General features: G+C 37.2%; 2 long non-coding RNA genes across 2 annotated transcripts; one reads left to right on the top strand and one right to left on the bottom strand.

The window, feature by feature from the left end:
* The first annotated feature begins 813 nt into the window (after positions 1–813).
* On the top strand, positions 814–2,781 carry LOC129349473 (uncharacterized). Its single transcript, XR_008602489.1, has 2 exons — positions 814–1,659; positions 2,364–2,781. It is a non-coding gene; the product is annotated as an uncharacterized LOC129349473 (long non-coding RNA).
* A 10,311-nt stretch (positions 2,782–13,092) lies between these two features.
* Positions 13,093–21,913, bottom strand: LOC129349476 (uncharacterized). The gene is made up of 2 exons (XR_008602490.1): positions 21,623–21,913; positions 13,093–13,495 (listed from the first exon to the last, which is right to left on the bottom strand). It is a non-coding gene; the product is annotated as an uncharacterized LOC129349476 (long non-coding RNA).
* Between the last annotated feature and the right edge of the window lie 55 nt (positions 21,914–21,968).

Genomic DNA, 21,968 nt, shown 5'->3' with positions numbered 1-21,968 from the left:
AACTACATGCACTTGAACAGAAAGTGATATTTGGAGAGGAATAAATCTGAAAGCTATAATTAGTTATCATTAGTTAGAAAGTGCTATTCAGGTGGAATGAACTTTTAAAACTACAAGTACTTAAACCGAAAGTAGTATTTGAGTAGGAATACACCTTTAAAGCCATAACTCAACAGCTAGAAAATGCTATTTAGTTGGAATGCATTATTAAACTATAAGTAGTACTTTTGGAAAAATAAATTTTTATACCATAGGTAATATTTTGAGTGGAAGACATTTTTAAAACTACAAATAATACTTTGGGTGGAACAAGCATTTAAAACTTGGTCGCACAGTTTTAGCGATCATCCACTGCGGTGGGTGGCGCTGTCTGAGAGACCAGCGTCGTAGAAGTGCGGGTGCTGAAACTGCAGCTTCCATTAGAAGGGTATGTCTGCAGAGCCGCAGGCTGCACGGAGAGGGCTGAACGGAGAGGGCTGCACACGTCCGGTCGCACATTTAGAGCATTTTTTAAAAAAGTTACCACAATAGATGATCACTAAAGTACACAAATTACGGTTTAAATGCAGAACTTACGGCTTTAAAGGATGATTTCACTCAAAATATATTTTGAATTTAAAAGGTTTTTTGAAGGAGTATGCCACTTTCGTTTTAGCCCTGGTGTTTGTCTACACAGGCTGCACTTTCAGGACCACATTGAGTATTCCACACAAAGTACTACTTCATATCCTACGTAAGATTTTAAAGGTTTGATTCACCCAAATAGCACTTATTACAATATCATGACTGGGCTGCTAAGACTTGTGCTTAGCAACATGAAATTTATACGCCTTTACACATTGCGTTTCGAGACCTGCCTTTATTCTGAAGGAGATGTGCACCAATACACAGAAGTGAAGTATTCTGTGAGTGCCGGGAAATTGTTGGTTATGGTTTGACGGTAAATTCCGAATACCTGTTCCATGAAGAAGCCTGGAATTAATTCCTTAACAGTCTGTATTTGGACAAATTGTGAAATTATCAGGAAAAAAATAATGGAATCATGTAAGGGCTTTTGTGGTGTCGAGATCTCAAACAGCACAATCTGAGGTTGGAAAGAGGCAATACACGGACAGAACTATAAAGTTGCTAGCATGTCACATACTTAAATGTTTTGTTGTCACACGGCTGCTTAGAATGTTGTTACAAGCAAAACAAAAAACAAAAAAAAACGGAAATTTTTTTGCACAGTGGTCCTCAAATTTGTAAACGAGTGACATGTATGGAAGCAAATCAGACTCATCAGATTCTGAATTTTAAAAGCTGCTGAATTTCTTACTTTGAATTTTTTTTGCATCAAAATTACGTATGTGAATTTTTTTATGCCTGAATTTAGCTCATCAAAATTCTAAAAACCAGTTAAAAATTCAATGTCTTCAAAATTCACCATCAAAAAATTCAATGTTCAAAATTCGCCATCAAAAAATTCAATGTTCAAAATTCGCTGTCAAAAAATTCGCTATTCACATCCGGGGGACTCAGGCGTAAACAATCGATCCTGGCCAAAATCGAACCAACGCCCAGCCAATCACGTGGCGCTCCTCCGGTCATGTGACGCAGACGGTTCACCTCACAAGACCGGGGTCAACCACGGCTACATGCATGAACGACGGCGCTTCAGTGAGTGTATTAATCCTTTTTGTCCTGTATGTGGTTTGTTTATGTGAGTCAGTAAGCTGTAATGCATGCCGTTAGCTGCGCTAGCACAGCGTTAGCCGCGCTAATACAGCGCTAGCGACGCTAATACAGCGTTAGCCGCGCTAGCCGCGCTAATACAGATACAGCGCTAGCCGCGCTAATACAGCGCTAGCCGCGCTAATACAGCGCTAGCCGCGCTAGCACAGTAATGAGGTCATACAGACAGCACGTTCTGCAGCTGGGTAGTTGAGTAACAATTTTATAAACGCACAAATGGGTGGAAGTGTGATTTATGCGCCCGAAAATGCAGTTAAGTCACAGAGCAGTGTAAAGAAACTGGTCACCTAGCAACCTGAATTAGTCTAGGTAATACTTTGTTTAATATGTGTGTTTTCTGCTCAAGTTAATGTCCTGGTTTGATTCATTTTAAATTACTCCTGATCTTGAAAGGTTTTAAACTGTGCAGTCAAAGTAGTTACAACTGTGAGCGAATAGCTTGAAATGAACTGCCCTAGACTCCTCTGTTCATAGCCGACCACAGCATGCTATATCAAGAGTTATTGTGCAATGATAGTGATAAATGCAGCCCATTTTTTCAACTGTTTCCTGTTTAGTATGCGTACCCTAGATTGTTTTTGATCATTTGTTGTAGCCATTTATTTAATCAATTTTAATCCACTCCATAGCAACACCGTCTGAACTGACCAGTCTGGTGAAATTCTGGACTGGATGGGAGACTCTACCAAGAACTCTCTCCACAGAAGTAGTGAATGGCAGATACCTGACAGCCTCCACCTGCTATGAGACCTTACACATCCCAGGACATTACAAGGACTACACATCATTTAAGACTGATATCCTGGCCTGTATTTGCACCTTGCCAGTCAAGATATGTTAGGTGTTGTTCTCTAGTTAGTTTTACTTGACTGACAAAACTAAGTGCACTTTTGGATTCCCTCCCCTACCTGTTCTCCCAACTCACCTGACAGGTTATCTGGCTCAAGTATGCGTGTTTCTGCCATACATTTAAAGTATCTGAAGTTAAGAATATTTCTGGTGAACAATACATGCAATCACGGCATTAAAGCAGGAGTTAAAAATGAACTGGACTGTACTGACTTTATTTTCTCACTGGTGAATGGGATGAAAATCCGTTGCAATATTACAAAACAGCAGCCTATATATATATATATATATATATATATATATATATATATATATATATATATATATATATATATATATATATATATATATATATTTATAGGCTGCTGTTTATAAATATATATATATATATATATATATATATATATATATATATATATATATATAGTATGCCAAATACTGTCAGAGCAAAAAATATTTTTAAATTGGCTGTCACTGTCAACCTACTTCAACAGGCATTTTTTTGCACATTGAAATTTGAGGTTGTTTGAATTACACTATCTCAGAACAATGATGAAGAATCTATAATACTGAACAAGTAGATCAATAATCTCAGATTATGGGTGAGTTGAAATATGAAAAAAATGAAGTGGTCTATGAAAAGTCCAGTCTTCGAAACCTGACATGTTGTTTTGTGTAATTTCTTTGTAAATTAGCCCTGCATCCAGTCATTACCATGACATTGGCATAATGGAACCATGACCACATATATCCTTCTGAATATAGTGGCATTTTTCCAATGGCAAATTTTCATGCTTTGACAGATACTGTGGTGGAAAAAAGTTTTCAGGGACCTTGAAAATTTTCCACAATCTCAAATATTATCGTGAAATATTTGTTGGAAAGTCTTTTGTGTTTCAAAAGGTGTGACTGCATTAGACAGACACAAATGATGCTTTTTTTTGTTTATTGTTTACATGACTAACAAAACTAAATTCTACCAAAATGACCCAATACTTAAAATTTCTTATTTTTAAGGAACCAATGAATTTCAAGTTTTTATTGACTTTTTTAGGATTTGTTTCGTATTATGGCTGTGACTGAACTAATAGAAATGGCATTTGAAGATCTCAGAGGGATTCTTAATGCAATATTTCACAAATGTATGAGGTGTCCAAAAACTTTTTTCCACCGCTGTATTTAATAGCAATCTGATATGCTTATGTTAGCAAGACAAATAAATGAAAATTTCAGGCTTTTATCTTGAATTATTCTTGAGATATTATATTTAATATATATAGCCTCAAATTTTAATGTGAGAAAAAAAAATACTGAAACTAGGTCTACGGTCCACTTCAAAAAAATCTAAAAGTATTTGACATACTCAGCTAATATTTCACAGATACCATTATCTATACATGGGACAGACATATTAAGTTCCAGTAAGTTGTACAGGTGCTCTGGGGATGTGACCATTCTTTGTCGCCCAGCTGCTCCTCTCTCTGAGTGCACAGTTGCAATGTACTGATTCCTGTTTTCTTTTTCTGAGCTGGTAAGATGGTGTAGCTGTGTTAGTGCATTTAAAATAGCTGGGCAAACTTCTACTTGGTTGGATAAAGCATTTAAAAACACAGGTTCTTGTGTGCAAGTGAACTCTAAGAAGTCCAGATCCAGAGGGCTGCGTCCGATAATATGCTCCAAACGAGAACAAAGTCTCACAAAAAGATGATTTAACAATAGTTCCTAGAACAGAGAAAAACAAAGCTATATAATGCAAACCACCAATGGGATAAATGACTTAACCTGACTGAAAGACTAGACTGCCTCATTAGACATTTCTTTTAGAACAAATTAAGAGGAGGTTACACATACTAAACAGGAAACGGTTGAAAAATGGGCTGCATTACTATCATTGCACAATAACTCTTGATATCGCTGTGAAAGAATGGTTGGCTATGAACAGAGCAGTCTAGGGCAGTTCATTTCAAGCTATTCGCTCACAGTTGTAACTACTTTGACTGCACAGTTTAAAACCTTTCAAGATCAGGAGTAATTTAAAATGAATCAAACCAGGACATTAACTTGAGCAGAAAACACACATAATAAACAAAGTGTAACCTAGACTAATTCAGTTTGCTAGGTGACCAGTTTCTTTACACTGCTCTGTAGGGTTGCCACCCGTCCCTTAAAATACGGAAACGTCCTTTATTTGACAATTAATTGTTGCGTCCCGTATTGAGTCAATACGGGACGCAAGTTGTTCCGTATTTTCGTAAATGCCCCGTACACGTCTGTCACACACTCGTCAAAACTGCATAATGAATAAAATAAAACACAGGAAATATTAAGGGCAGCCAATTTCATCTTCGTAGGACCCATGTAGCGAGGACCCGATGCCAGGTCCAGTGGACAGACTTCAGACGTCTCTGTGTGTCCGGTCCTGTCTCTGGTTGCCTGGTTACAGACGCTGCTGCACCCGCACGTTTAAAAATGTCTACACCTGAAACTCCATCACGTTCAAAGAAGCAAAAACGTTTGCAAATGTACAGACTGGAGTGGGAAGAGTGGAACCCCTGGCGGTGGGTACAAGGCAAACTGTGTTTTCTGTTGCTCATGGACTGGCTGAAGTAAGGCAGCATCAGGAGACAAACATGGAGGAAATATGAGAACAGAGAGAACCCAACCAGCAGGTCACAGTTTATCATCATCTAATCATCTCCTGAAGTCCATATGGTAAGTGGACATCATGATGAGATCAGCTAGATTTCCTACAATATATGGCTGTGAATTTACCAGAGGATGCTTATAATAATGCTGATGTGGCCGTACACTCTACACTATTTTAGTGACTCAGTAAATGCCTAAGTTGGTTATTATTTTTTAAAATACTTTTTAATAAACATTTATTTAATAGCCTATATGTAATCAAACATGGCCTTTGCCTAAAAAGAATAATATTTCATTGCACAGGTAAAAGTATAGTAATTTTTAAAACTGTTCAAATTATTATATGTTGCTAAAAAACAAAAAAAACACAAACAAAAAACACATCATAGTAATATGTCAATTGAAAAAGCCTATAGTATAGCATGTTCCCAACAAACGTCATAGTATGGCCTTTGGTCCAGAAAATGTCCATAGTATAGCATGTCGCGCAACAAACGTCATAGTATAGCATGTCGCTCTAAAATTGTCATAGTTTAGCATGTTGCTCTTAAAACGTCATAGTATAGAATGTCACTCAAAAAATGTCAGAGTGTAGCCTTTGGTCTAAAAATGGCATACTATAGCATGTCGCTCCAAAAACATCAGAGTATAGTCTTTGGTCCAACAAACGTCATAGTATAGCATGTCATTCAGAAAACATCATAGTATAGCATGTCGCTCTAAAAACGTCATAGTATAGCATGTCATTCAGAAAACATCATAGTATAGCATGTCGCTCTAAAAACGTCATAGTATAGCATGTCGTCCAACAAATGTCATAGTATAGCCTTTGGTCTAAAAACGTCATAGTATAACATCGCCCAAAAAACGTCATATTATAGCCTTTGGTCTAAAAACATCATAGTATAGCATGTCACTCTAAAAACGTCATAGAAAAGCCTTTAGTCCACAAAACGTTGTTGTGTCCTGGCTGTCTGAAGTAGGTGAGGAGGAACACAAAAACAGCACAAACGCTGGTTTCCAGAGGGTTTGACGAGTATTTAATTGAAAGAGTAAGTTTACAACACAACATGTGAGGGGGTTAAAAGCAAATGGGTGTTAGTAAAATAAAAATAAATAAACAGAGATAAAAGTGAACTTCATGTTGACATTGATGGGCATTCCAACCAGGAACAAAGTAAAAGATAATCAATACGAAAAAAAACCTCTTCCTGTTCACCTCTTAAAACCCCAAAACACACCGCAGTAGCAGCCTAAACTAAAACTACCAATGGGTTCCCTGTTTTCCTTTCTGAACAATTCAAAGGTCCCTCTCTATCTCCCCACACATCCACCAACCACTGGAACACATCTCCAAAGTTCTGCCGGGCCAGCTCAGCTTCCCCTCAGAAGAAGTTCCACCAGATGAAGGAGCCTTTTGAGAGGCAGCTGGCATCGTGATTGGACTGTACTTTGGTCTGTTCCAATCCAGCTTCAGCTCCAGAGACGGCAGGCGGGACGAGTCAACGGAGGCCGGGTGGACGAAGGCATGCAGCTGAGTACAATCCAGAAAACAACAGAGGAGGAGTGCAGCAGCTCAGGGCCAGAACAAACAGAGTATGTCTCATAGAAAACATCATAGTATAGCCTTTGGTATGAAAAACACCATCATATACATCGTATATTGTACAAATAACAAGTCAAAGGAAAGAGACATACATTGTAGAATTGTAGTAATTGTGGACTGACTGATTTACTGATTATCAGTATTTTATTTTTTACTGATTTATGGTAATAAATACATTTAAAAATGGTGCTACTTTGGCTCTGAACCTTTATCTACCTGTGGTCGCTCTGTCTTCTGGAGTGATTTGATTGGTTATACGTCACGAATAAAACTCCTTTAACTTAACATCTGTAAACAAAACAAAAACGTATCAACAAAGTTTTCTGTTAGAGTTTGTGTTCTTCTAAGTTTAACTCCAAGATTTTAAATATTTTCATTTACTGCAAATGAATATCTACTCCAAATGTTTCACTAATAATAATTATCAGCCTTAAAAAACCCACAAAACACCCCTCTATACTCAACCACACTTAGTACAGTCCGGTTCCCCCTTCTATAAATCTGCTTGGAATCGTCCACTTCCTGTTTGTCAAAGTGGCCTTCTACCTGGACAGGTTTTGTTGGAGCTCGTGCAACAAACATTTTGGGTAACTGCACTTTAATATGGATGGATGACACTGAATTAGAGTCTGTTTTCATGAGACTGAGTTAAGATGTGTAGCTGTCATTAAATAGGAAATTATTTCTCAGAATTCACAGAGAAAAGTCTGAAATGTTTGCTAGGTTAGCGTCCCACATGTTCTTTGGCTCAGCTAAAGCTAACTCTCTCCAACTTCTGGATCTCTTGAGTTGCTTGTTGTTAAAATATCTTGCTAGAGGTGCTGAAGCTCAGAAAATCTGAGATGTTTGTTCAAAATAAGCTCATTCTCAAGTCTGATCTGAACTGTCCTCTTTTGTTTGAACTTTCCCTAAACTTAGGAGTTAATGACAGAGCAGCACATCCAGACTCAGTCTCATTTATGTAGAGATTAAACTTCAGTGTCATTCATTGACGTTAAAGTGCAGTTTTTCAAATGTTTGTTGCACATGCTCCCGACCAAACCAATCCAGGTGGAAGACGACGTGAAGAGAAAGCTCCAGAGGATGAATATCACACATTTACGTTGGAAATAAATGTCCTTTAATTAGACATTGTCATGCAAAAGTTGGATTTCCCTTTAATGATGTTCAAATCTTTGTTGAGTGTTTCGTGGATGTTGGTTTCTAAATGTTTTTTGACACTCGGCCCCAAAAGATTAAAACCTTCTACGGCTCACAAGCTGCAAAAATTCACACATTATCAACTATGTTTCTGACTAAACTAAGATAAAAAGTGAAAAACTGCCTGATTCCTGCATCATGAATGTAAATCTTTTTGGTTTTTATGACAGTAAACTGAATATATTTGGGTTTGACATTTTATAAACCAAAACAAGAAATGAATTACTGGAGAAAACAATCAACAGGTTAATGGACAAAGAAAATGTGTTTTCCAACATATATGGCTGAATTACTCCAACATTACAAGATACATACAATTTGAATTCAATTTTATTTATATAACGCCAATTACAGGTGAAATTGTCTCAAGACACTTTATTTTTCCATTTTCTGTCACATTTAAAATATGACAAAGTAAGAAATTTAAACCGCTTGACTAATCCAATTGATTATTTGGTTTTTAAGAGACTAATCGACAACTAAAATAACTTTCTCCACTAAAACTAATAAACATGAGGTCAAATAGAAGGAACAGTTTTAAATACTGCAGTCCCATGACGACAAGAATAAAGTTTTTCAACAAAAACTAAATCTGATGGTGGATTCCGATAAAGTCCTAATAAATGATAAAGTGTGATACTAAAGGTTTGTGGTGCTAAAAATGTCAAAGTAAAGATATGAAGTTGAACATCTGGATGGAGGTTGATAAAAAATTGACCTCCCTTCATTTCTCTGGAGCTGACTCCATGGATTTTATGGATGCTGGTTAAAGACCTGCTCTTCTAGTCGTCTTCCTTCTAGTCGCTGTAAAAAGTCAGTCCATCCTGGCCGACTTCAACACCTCTTCATGACAACTTGTTCTGCCTCCGACCTGGTGGAAACTCCAGAAACTCGGGAAAACCCATGGAGACTCGAAGAACTCGTGGCGACTCGAAGAACTCGTGGAGACTCGAAGAACTCGTGGGGCGGGGGAAGGTGTGGTGGGTGGTGGGGGGAGGTGGGGGAGTAGAGGGGGGAGGCCGCCACCCACCTCCCCGCCTACTCTCCACCCAGACTCCACCCAGACTCCGCCTTGGCTCCACCCATGTGGTCACTTCGGAAACTACGATGCCAAAGGGACGACGAAATCATTTCTTTTCATCTGATCTGTAGCTCAGTGAGTTAAGGATTTGCCTGTAGAGCTGCAGGTCGCTGGTTCAAGACCAGACACTTCTTAAATTTTATCAAAATCCTGGCAAAGACAAACAAAGAAAAGTGCCAGTGGTGGGTCTTGAACCTGCGACCTCCCGCTTGGGAGTCCGTCTTCTTATCCCCTGAGCTACTAGCTCAGATACTAATTCTTCTTTTTTTTGCGCATTTGTCATCTATTTTTTGTTGTTTTCGAGTTTTTTTTTTTTACTCGAGTCTCGACTCGACCGTTTTTCTCAGGAGGTTGGACTTCAGCCTTTGTGCTGGAGGGTTGAACCCTCAGTTCCAAGACTTTCCAAAGCCTCCACACCTCCCGAGTCCTCAGGACCTGAGCTTTCACACAGTCTGAGGGCTGAAATTTTCTAAGTCCCACAGTAGTTCTCTGTTAGATTTAACTTTCAGACAGTCCAAGGACTGATATCTTCTAAGTTCCTGAGTAGTTCTCTGTTAGTTTGAACCTTTAGACAGTCTGAGGACTGAAATTTTAAAAGTTTCTCAGTACTTCTCTGTTAGTTTGAACTTTATGGTTAACAGAAGCCTTAAAACTTGTGACCATGAGTCTTGATTTCACATTTAGACCATCCATCTGAGTTCTTCTCAGACCTTCACCTGTGGGTTTTTTAGAAATACTCAACAAACTTTGATTCTCTTCACTGAAGAGTAAAGTTTGTGGAGATCAGAAGGTAACATTAGTTTGATCGATGCCTTCAACTACTAGTAGACTTTATCTGGAAAGCAGTTTTCTGAAATGAGTTCTTAGTAAATCTGTCCACAATCAAACCAAGAACATAGAAAGAGGAAATGTTTGAAGAAACAATTTGATGTTTTCATTTCAGACTAGAAAACTCTTTCAGACCTTTATCTGTTTTTGCTCTTTTGATCATTTTATTGTTTCTTCTGTTTAATTTGATCTTCTAAAGTTTAACTGGTGTCTTTTCAAATGTTTTGTCTTTAGTTTGATTCTTCTTAAATGTTTAGTTTTGCTCTTTTCTCACCTTTTATTCTTTTCTAATGTCTGATTTGATTTCCAAATGTTTTGTCTTTTTAATGTTTAATTGTTTTTTCAAATGTTTTATTGGCTTGTTTGAAAAATTTCCTTTTCTTTCCCCGTGTTTAATTTTTCGATTAAATCTTTAAGGTTTTTCTTTTTAAATGTTTTACCACCTTTTAATGTTTAATTTTCTTTTTAAATGCTTCATTGTATTTTCTGTTTAATTCCTATTTAAAGTTTTATTGTCTTTAAGATTTAATTTTCCAATTAAACATTTAATTTTAATTCAATGTTTTGTATTTTTAAAGGTTTAATAATCTAATTTAATGTTTTGTATTTTTAAAAACTGTGTAATATTCTTGTTTAATTTTATTTTTTAAATGTTTAATTATCTAAAATATTTAATCTTCAGTGTTTCATATTTTTGTTTAATAAATTTTGTTTAATTTCATAATTACGTTTTGTATCTTCTGTTTATTTATTTTGTCTGTTTAATATAATTTAATTGTGTTTAATTTTCTTTTTACAAGTTTTGTTGTATTAAATATTTTTTTCCTTTGATTTAATTGCTTTTTTAAAATGTAGTTTATTTCTTTAATCTTTTTTTTATGTCAAGATTTTAACCTCAACCTTAGAAATGAAACAAACCCTTAAATCACAATGAAAATACTTCTGTTGTCACAATCATGAGTTAGTCAATTATTCAGTTTATCAATTGAGCTTTATTTGTTCAGCACCTTTTACACAGATGACAAAACTGTGAAAAAAGAGAAAAAACTATGCTAAAACTATGATTAAAACAAAAAACATATTTTAAAAAAAAGATTTAACATCGTAATAAAATCTGTTGTGTCCAGGGGATGGAGGGACTTTATTGAAGTCTTCTTGGGCTCACATGGTAAATCATTTAAAATATAAACTTTATATTCAGTCTAAGGAAACTGGAAACTGCAGAGTGACAGAAGAACCAACATCTCCTGTTTTCTCCTTTAATGAGTCGATTCTTGTGCTTTCAGACTAAAGAACTACAGACTCTTCACAACCTGCTCAAACTCTTGGTACAGGACCTCACCACATGGGTCAAGAAGGTTTCCATCTCATTTCTACTCTGAAGCTGACCTTCTCCTGCTCAAACTGCTGACAAATGTTTCTGCTGCTCTAAAGTCTGGTCTCCAGAACTTCCTAAAAACTCTCAAAGTCTCTTCTGCTGCAGGTTGCTATGTAGAACTGTTCCAGAAAACCTCACTGAACCACATGGAGGGGCCTCAAGATAGTCCAAATGAAACCATACAAAAACCAAACTAACACAACTCAAATGCTAAAGTCTCCTGCAGCCTACCAGAGAACCTCTGAGAACAGAGAATCAGGACAGGAACTCTTACCTTCTGGACAACCAACGTTGGTTCACAAACAAGAATACAGAATGTGTCTGACCAAACACCTCTAAAGACTCACTACAGCCAAGATAAAGACACAACCCAGCTGCACCAAACCCACTAATCACTGCACACATTAGCACCATGTGCTAACTGTGGCTAAAGAACCACATTTACCAAGACAACTATCCAGTACAAAGCCCTAAAACACACCAAGAAACACATTAAAGATGATTTTACTGCTGGAAGCTGCAAGTCAACGCCTAAAGAACAAACTAAAGCAATGGAGTCAAACCCGGTTCCATGGTGAAGAGAAGCAGAGGAAATGTTTGTCTGCAGCTAAATAAAGCAGGAAGACACTGAGCTGCTCAGGTGTTCCTGATAACACCAAGCAGCCACCTGGACAGCCAATAGGAACACAGCTTACTGGAAGTCCAGAGGGTTGGGTTAGTGAAGGAAATTTAGTTTAAAGTTGAGGCAGAAAGTAAACAAAGAAAGTTGAAAACCACCTTCTGATACCTGAAATCTCTGTTTTCACACAAAGAACGCCTGAACATGTCAAACTGGTTCCATAGTAGAACCATCACTGTAAAAACGTCATAGTATGGTGTGTTGCTCCAAAAACATTAGGACCCGGCTGTCTAGGGTCGCCGAGGAGCAACACAAAAACAGGTGGTATATTCCACCCAACATCCTTGAACATAAACTTAAAAAGTTCATTCAAAGGAATATTCCACCCAAAATCCTTCAATGTCGACCTAAAAGGTTTATCTGATGGTATATTCTACCCAACATCTTGGAACATTTACCTAAAAGGTTGGTTTAATGGTATATTCCCAGAAGAACCCTTGAACATTGGGCTTAATGGTATATTCCACCCAAAATACTTGTACATGTACCAAGAAGTCAGTGTAAAGGAAATGTAGACCTAAAAGGATTGTTTAAAGGAATATTTAAACGATTACTTTCATTATTGAATAATCTGTTATCAGTCAGAACCCTGGCAAACTTATTTTCATCAGTTTTTTTAGTGGAAGTCACAAATAAAGGAGCTCTTGGTTTTTCCCGGCGTTACTGAGTCCAAAGCTGCTGTTTCAACACGGAACGTTCACATGCATCCACAAACCTCTCAGCACTCAAACACCCACAGACAGGCGGCCGGCTGGACCGAGGCTCGGCGGCGTCCTCAGACCCACGAGTCGGGGAGTCGCTGAACTTGTTGGTCAGGTTTGAAGGCCTCCATGTGGTCCAGTAGAAGTCCACATAGTCGGTGTTGGCTTTGAACCGCAGCGACTGGCCGCCATCAGGTGGACCGGCTCGTCCTCGTAGGGCTCCTCCTGTAGCCTTGAGGGAACCACAGGAACATTCAGTAGCTGTTGGAGTTCTTCCTGTCAGGCTCGTGGTCGAACGGCTCTGAAGAATCTTGTACTTGTCTTATCTGGAACAATCTAACAGCCTAAACTGTTAACAGCGGTGTAAAGAAGCAAACACACAAGCATTGATTAGGACACAAACTAGATTTATTTTAGAAAACAAATCAGCTTAGAGGCATTTGTTCACACGTGGCTGAATAGGAGGCCGTCCAATCAGATTTGAGGTCTTCACTCTGTAGGTTGTTTGTTTGGTGAGACTCTTGGACCTCCATCAGCTGACGTGGATGTTTGATGGTCTTCTTCTCTAGTGCCAGATGATTCATCCATGAATTCAGCAGCTACAGACTGAAATGAAGCTCATGCTGCCGTTGTTGAATTCCTGTTCCACATCAAATGTTCAGAGCTCACCTTGAATGCAGCCGTCTGCTGTCTGATAGTTTTTCTCATTGCAGTCTTCAATAAAGTCTTTTTCCTCATGTCAGGATTTGGTGAGACTCTTTCTCAGTCTCTGCAGACGTCCCTCATTGTGCATCTCCAGAGAAGAAACAGAAAAACTGGTCACTGCTTCAGCATCACAAACACTCTCCAGCACTGTTCCCTCTAAGCTGCGCGCATGCGCAATTGCGCACTGCTGACATGGTCTCCGCGCACAGAAAATCTGCGCTGCGAACAAAAAAATCCAACCTAAATTGTAAATAAAATAAACACGTAACAATTCATTCTGTGCTATTTTTCAGTTTGAGTCAGTGAGTTACCAGTGACTGGCTGCTGCAGCCAATGATGCGATTCACATACGTATTTACCATAGACTGTATATAATGGTATTTACGCAGCTAATCAACGTCAGGCGTCCTTATGTGCAGCCATCGTTGTTCTCATAGATATGAATGAGTAGATAGGACACGCCCCTTTGAGCTGCGGCTACAGCGAGGCTAAGCTCGTGGGAGCAAAGTTTCAGTGCATTCCGTTGATGTAGACGGCGTGAAAACGGAAACGAGTATGCCGGCTCACTGTGCTGCATACAGTTACACACTGCGTCGTACGATTGAGAGAGACAGTCCAAGGACTGATATCTTCTAAGTCCCACAGTAGTTCTCTGTTAGATTTGACTTTCAGACAGTCCAAGGACTGATATCTTCTAAGTTCCTGAGTAGTTCTCTGTTAGTTTGAACCTTCAGACAGTCTGAGGACTGAAATTTTAAAAGTTTCTCTGTAGTTCTCTGTTAGTTTGAACTTTCTGGTTAACAGAAGCCTTAAAACTTGTGACCATGAGTCTTGATTTCACATTTAGACCATCAATCTGAGTTCTTCTCAGACCTTCACCTGCGGTTTTTTAGAAATCCTGAACAAACTTTGATTCTCTTCACTGAACAGTAAAGTTTATGGAGATCAGAAGGTAACATTAGTTTGATAAATGCCTTCAACTACTAGTAGACTTTATCTGGAAAGCAGTTTTCTGAAATGAGTTCTTAGTAAATCTATCCACAATCAAACCAAGAACATAGAAAGAGGAAATGTTTGAAGAAACAACTTGATGTTTTCATTTCAGACTAGAAAACGCTTTAAGAGCTTTATCTGTTTTTGCTCTTTTTGATCGTTTTATTGTCTCTTCTGTTAATTTGATCTTCTAAAGTTTAACTGGTGTCTTTTGAAATGTTTCGTCTTTAGTTTGATTCTTCTTAAACGTTTAGTTTTGCTCTTTTCTCACCTTTTATTCTTTTCTAATGTCTGATTTGATTTCCAAATGTTTTGTCTTTTTAATGTTTGTTTTTTCAAATGCTTTATCGGCTTGTTTGATTTTTTTTTCTTTCCCAATATTTAATGTTTCGATTAAATCTTTAAGGTTTTTCTTTTTAAATGTTTTACCACCTTTTAATGTTTAATTTTCTTTTTAAATGCTTCATTGTATTTTCTGTGTAATTCCTATTTGAAGTTTTATTGTCTTTAAGATGTAATTTTCTAATTAAACATTTAATTTTTTAATTAAATGTTTTGTCTTTTTTTTGGGGGGGGGCCTTTTTTTTTTTAGCTTTTTATTGGATAGGCGTAGTGAGAGACAAACAGGAAACGAGGGAAAAGAGTCGGGGGTAAGACATGCAGCAAAGGGTCACGAGCGGGATTCGAACCCCAGCCGCTGCATCTGGGACCATCCCCTGTAGATGGGTCACCCGCTTAACCCGTTGAGCTATACAAGTACCCATGTCATGTCTTTTTAAAGGTTTAATGATCCAATTAAATGTTTTGCATTTTTTAAAATGTTTAACATTCTTCTTGTTTAATTGTATTTTTTAAATGTTTAATTCTGGAAAATATTTTATCTGTAATTTTGAATATTTGTATTTTAAAAATTTTGTTTCATTTCATAATGACATGTATTGTATATTGCTGAATTATCTCATTCAATATTTTGTCTGTTTAATAGAGTTAAACATTAATTACAATTAAATTATATTAAACAGACAAAATATTGAATGAGATAATTCAGCAATATACAATACATGTCATTATGAAATGAAACAAAATTTTTAAAATACAAATATTCAAAATTACAGATAAAATATTTTCCAGAATTAAACATTTAAAAAATACAATTAAACAAGAAGAATGTTAAACATTTTAAAAAATGCAAAACATTTAATTGGATCATTAAACCTTTAAAAAGACAAAACATTTAATTAGATTAATAAATCTTTAAAAAGACAAAACATTTAATTACAAAATTAAATGTTTAATTAGAAAATTACATCTTAAAGACAATAAAACTTCAAATAGGAATTAAACAGAAAATACAATGAAGCATTTAAAAAGAAAACTAAACATTAAAAGGTGGTATATGTATATATAATTTAATTGTATTTAATGTTTAACTCTACTAAACAGACAAAATATTGAATTAGATAATTCAACATGATACAATACATGCCATTATGAAATTAAACAAAATTCTTAAAATACAAATATTCAAAATTACAGATAAAATATTTTCCAGAATTAAGCATTTAAAAAATACAATCAAACAAGAAGAATATTAAACATTTTAAAAAATGCAAAACATTTAATTGGATCATTAAACCTTTAAAAAGACAAAACATTTAATTAAAAAATTAAATGTTTAATTAGAAATTACATCTTAAATTTCTTAAATCTTTTTAATAAAACTTTTTAAAAGTTCTACTGTATTAATTTTTTTCCTTTGATTTAATTGCTTTTTGTTATGTAGTTTATTTTTTTTAATCTTCTTTTTCTGTCAAGATTTTAACCCCAACCTTAAAAATGAAATAAACCCTTAAATCACAATGAAAATACTTCTGTTGCCACAATCATGAGTTAGTCAATTATTCAGTTTATCAATTCATCTTTATTTGTTTAGCACCTTTTACACAGATGACAAAACTAAACAAGCAAAGAGAAAAAACTATGATTAAAACTCAAAAACATTAAAAAAAAAAAAAACAAAAAAAAAAAAAAAACATTTAACATGGTAATAAAATATGTTGTGTCCAGGGGATGGAGGGAGTTTATTGAAGTCTTCTTGGGCTCACATGGGAAATCATTTAATATATAAACTTGACATTCAGTCTTAGGAAACTGCAGAGCGACAGAAGAACCAACAATATCTCCTGTTTTCTCCTTTAATGAGTCAATTCTTGTGCTTTCACACCAAAGAACTACAGAGTCTTCACAACCTGCTCAAACTCTTGGTACAGGACCTCACCACACGGGTCAAGAAGGTTTCCGTCTCATTTCTACTCTGAAGCTCACCTTCTCCTGCTCAAACTACTGACAAATGTTTCTGCTGCTCTAAAGTCTGGTCTCCAGAACTTCCTAAAAACTCTCAAAGTCTCTTCTGCTGCAGGTTGCTTTGTAGAACTGTTACAGAAAACCTCACTAAACCACATGGAGGGGCCTCAAGATAGTCGTCCAAATGAAACCATACAAAAACCAAACTAGCACAACCCAAACGCTAAAGTCTCCTGCAGCCTACCAGAGAACCTCTGAGAACAGAGAATCAGGACAGGAACTCTTACCTTCTGGACAATCAACATCGGTTCTCAAACAAGAACACAGAATGTGTCTGACCAAAAACCTCTAAAGACTCACTACAGCCAAGATAAAGACACAACTCACCTGCACCAAATCCACTAATCACTGCACACATTAGCACCATGTGCTAACTGTGGCTAAAGAACCACCTTTACCAAGACAACTATCCAGTACAAAGCCCTAAAACACACCAAGAAACACATTAAAGACGATTTTACTGCTGGAAGCTGCAAGCCAACACCTAAAGAACAAACTAAAGCAACAGAGCCAAACCCAGTTCACTGGTGAAGAGAATCAGAGGAAATGTTTGTCTGCAGCTAAATAAAGCAGGAAGACACTGAGCTGCTCAGGTGTTCCTGATAACACTGAGCTGCTCAGGTGTTCCTGATAACACCTAGCAGCCACCTGGACAGCCAATAGGAACACAGCTTACTGGAAGTCCAGAGGGCTGGGTTAGTGAAGGAAATTTAATTTAAAGTTGAAGCAGAAAGTTAATAAAGAAAGTTGAAAACCACCTTCTGATACCTGAAATCTCTGAGTTTTCACACAAAGAATGCCTGAACATGTCAAACTGGTTCCATAGTAGAACCCTCATTGTAAAAACGTCATAGTATGATGTGTTGCTCAAAAAACATTACGACCCGGCTGTCAGGGGACAAACATGTAAGAAACATGAGAACAGAGAGAACCCAACCAGTAGGTCACAGTTTATCATCCCCCAGTCATCTCCTGAAGTCCATATGGTGAGAGACATCAGTATCTGGTTGTTAATTTACCAGAGGATGCTTATAATCATGCTGATGTGGTCTGTACTACAGTATTTTAGTGACTCAATAAATGCCTAAGTCAACCCGCCTGGCCAGCAGGCAGATGGGTCCCCCCACATTAGAGCCGGGTTCTGCTCGAGGTTTTTTTCCCTGTTAAAAGGGTGTTTTCCTTGCCACTGTCGCCTTTTGGCTTGCTCTGGGGGTCAGGCATATTGGTTCTGTAAAGCGTCTCGAGACAATTTGACTGTAATTGGTGCTATATAAATAAAATTGAATTGAATTGAATTGAATTGTTTTATTTAAAATGCTTTTTAGTTTTTAATAAACATTTAACAGCCTATATGTAATCAATAAGTGGCCTTTGCCTATCTTAAGAAAAATTCACTCAGAACTCTGATATGTTAACAGTACTAAATAAATCAATAAATACATGCATACACACAAAAATAAGTTAATACATTAACTGTGTTTAGATAAGATTTAGATTTAAAAAAAAGTTGTTTATGTTTTTGCAGAATCCAGTATTGCTCACTGGTTGGTCATTACATTTTATTAGTTTGATTTCACTGTTTAAAATGATGCCACCTCTTTTCAGACAGAACCTGTGATAATAAAACAATACAAAATTTTTAGGTCCGTGTTAATAAAGCACTTAAATCTTTAAGTATGGCTAAATGCTTTTTTCAAAATTAAATATATCACTCCTTAGGTGGTAGTGGCCCCAAGTTCAGTAAAGTTGGAAAGATATTCACAGATTCGGACTTCCAGCATCAATAACTCATTAGATATAGGTTGTCAAAACATAAACGGTGCCTCTTTCCCATTGTTGCAAGGCAGACAATGTGCTACAAGCCCAGTTTTATCAAAAGTAGCTGTCTTTCAAGCTACAGAAATAACATTGGTGTCTACAGAGTGAACAGGGTCCGTCTGCAATTTGCAAAACCGCTGCAACAGTAAAGAGAGACAAATATTCAATAACTTCACTCTTATACATTGTAGTGTCACTAAAATCACTGCAGCCTTCAACTGGCTCCTGTTGACAAAGTGTTTTAACAGAAATGTAAATGCTGTAATTTGATTCTTTTAATGAACCATGTAACTTGAATGGATGCGATGCTGGTGTGACCACAGTGCACATGTCTGATGTTGCTCACAGTGGTCCAAGGGACGCTCAGGGAGTTTGTGTGTTTGCTCAGACTCATGAACAATTACAGGGAACATTGCTCTCCAGCATTGAGAGTGTTTTAGGAACTCATTCATTGTGTTGTGAACTTTGAAGGAGCAGAAACTTTACAGCTGCCAAAAATATATGAGCTCCAATTCTGGATGTTTTAGGAAATGAAGTTCATCAAATGAACACTTGATTTTTGCTGATAACTCTCATTAAATTACTGAAGAAATCTAACATAAAAACCTGTAAACTCTCAGGCAGCTTTTGTTAAAGTTTGTCTATAATTCTATCATCATGTTCTGGAACCAGGACTCTGCAGAAGTTCCTTCAATCAGATACTTGTGTGCTTCTATTTAAGGCCTCAGGTTTGAACGTACAGCAGAGGATTAGAAAGGAGTGATTTTAATGTTTAAATCAGTCCAGTAAATGTTTGGAGTAAAAATGATTAAAATTTTGATTTAGATAGATTTGTGTCAAAGAATATTGTAAAGTCTCACTTAAATATATCCAAATGAGTTCAGTGTATTTACATTTTATAGAATATTTGATTTCTTAATCTTAATACTGTAGAGTCTGAGCCTAAATATTATAATAATGATGTAAATCTAAATAATAAATAATATTGTAGTGCAGAGTCATTAAATTTAATCAGTTAAACTTACATAATAAATATCACTGTACAATCTTAACCTGAACATTCATATTATTGAGGTAAATTTACATAAATCATGATATTCTAGTCTTAACTGGAATATGTCTAACATGAATCTTTTTGTATTGTGCTGATAAAAAACAATAACCCGACTTTCAGATAATATTTATTCACTGTGTATTGGCTAGTACAGAAGTATTAGTACAGAATATTATTTCTTGTTTTATGTGTGATAATTGGCAGTAAACATTCTAAGAAGTGGAAATTGTCAGGGTTGTAATAGTGCTGTTCTTGCACAATATTTGTCACTTAATTGCCCTCAGGATGCTGTCGTTGAGCTACCAGTTTTACAGAACAGGCAGATGTTGCAGCTAATGATGTTGTAATTCACATAAACAAGGAAACAAGTCCATCATAATTTGAATGTTAACAGTCCAAAATGAAAAGGTCATATACAGCTTTCCTATTGGGTTAAAGAACCAAAAAAAAAACACGAAAAAAAACTTTGTAAAAGCGAGAGGTCGGTAGCAGCTTTAAAACTTACAACGCCCCCCCCAAAATATCTGTTGTACCCCCCGTGCCCCCCGCCCCCCACTAAAATTAATCTGGATCCGCCCCTGTCTGACATGAAAGCTGGGATCGTTCTGCAGTTACTGTCCTCAACAAGCAGCAGGTGGCGCTGTGAGCTCCTCCCCTTCCCAAAGCACAGGTGGTCAGTCTAGTGACCTGCAGCATCCCACTGTCTAATTAGAGGAGACCCACATCACTCCATGTCCAGACGGCAGATGAATCAAAGTCTCTGCAGATCCCGTCCTGCTTACAGAGCGGGATGGAAATGAAAATGTTTCTTCACTGTCACACTAAAATAAATCACTGCATTTAGCCTCTAGTTCAGAAACATATTTTGGGTATTTTAAACTCACTTTTTGTCTCTCCCACAATGTTGATTACAATTACATGCAAACGGGAAATTATGCAAATTAGGCTATGACATCATTTAGCGACTTCTAGTGACTTTTAGGACAGCCAATAGCTACTTTCCTTACTGAGGAGTTGGCAACACTGGTCAAAACATAAACGATGCCTCTTTCCCACCGTTGTAAGGTAGACAATGTGCTACAAGCCCAGTTTTATCACAGTAGCTGTCTTTCAAGCTGCACGAATACCATTGATGTCTATGGAGTGAACAGGGACCGTGTGCAAATTGCAAAACTGCTGCAACAGCAAAGAGAGACACAAATATTCAATAGCTTCTCTCTGATACACTGTAGTGTCACCAGAATCACTGCAGCCTTCAACTGGCTCCTGTTGACACCAATGTTATTTCTGCAGCTTGAAAGACAGCTACTGTTGATAAAACTAGGCTTGTAGCACATTGTCTACCTTACAGCGATGGAAAAGAGGCATCGTTTATAATGAGTTATTGATGGTGGAATTCTGAATCTGTGAATATCTTTCCGATTTTACTGAACTGTGGCCCCAAGGAGCCGTGGTGGGCGTCCTTTATTTTCATTTCTGAAAGGTGGCAACCCTACTGCTCTGTGACTTAACTGCATTTTTGGGCGCATAAATCACATTTCCACCCATTTGTGCGTTTATAAAATTGTTACTCAACTACCCAGCTGCAGAACGTGCTGTCTGTATGACCTCATTACTGTGCTAGCGCGGCTAACACTGTATTAGCGCGGCTAATACAGTATTAGCGCGGCTAGCGCGGCTAACGCTGTGATAGCGCTGTGCTAGCGTTGTATTAGCGCGGCTAACGCTGTGATAGCGCTGTACTAGCGTTGTATTAGCGCGGCTAACGCTGTGATAGCGCTGTGCTAGCGTTGTATTAGCGCGGCTAACGCTGTGATAGCGCTGTGCTAGCGTTGTATTAGCGCGGCTAACGCTGTGATAGCGCTGTGCTAGCGCTGTATTAGCGCAGCTAACGCTGTGCTAGCGCAGCTAACGGGCATGCATTACAGCTAACTGACTCTCACAAAAACAAACCACATACAGGACAAAAAGGATTAATACACTCACTGAAGCGCCGTCGTTCATGCTGGTAGCCGTGGTTGACCCCGGTCTTATGAGGTGAACCGTCTGCGTCACATGACCGGAGGAGCGCCACGTGATTGGCTGGGCATTGGTTCGATTTTGGCCAGGATCGATTGTTTACGCCTGAGTCCCCCAGATGTGAACAGCGAATTTTTTGACAGCGAATTTTTTAACATTGAATTTTTTGATGGCGAATTTTGAACACTGAATTTTTTGATGGCGAATTTTGAAGACATTGAATTTTTAACTGGTTTTTAGAATTTTGATGAGCTAAATTCAGGCATAAAAAAATTCACATACGAAATTTTGATGCAAAAAAATTCAAAGTAAG

This window comes from Amphiprion ocellaris, chromosome 1 (assembly GCF_022539595.1).
Source record: "Amphiprion ocellaris isolate individual 3 ecotype Okinawa chromosome 1, ASM2253959v1, whole genome shotgun sequence".
NCBI classification, from domain to species: Eukaryota; Metazoa; Chordata; class Actinopteri; family Pomacentridae; genus Amphiprion; species Amphiprion ocellaris.
This window is presented reverse-complemented; position numbering and strand designations above follow the sequence as displayed.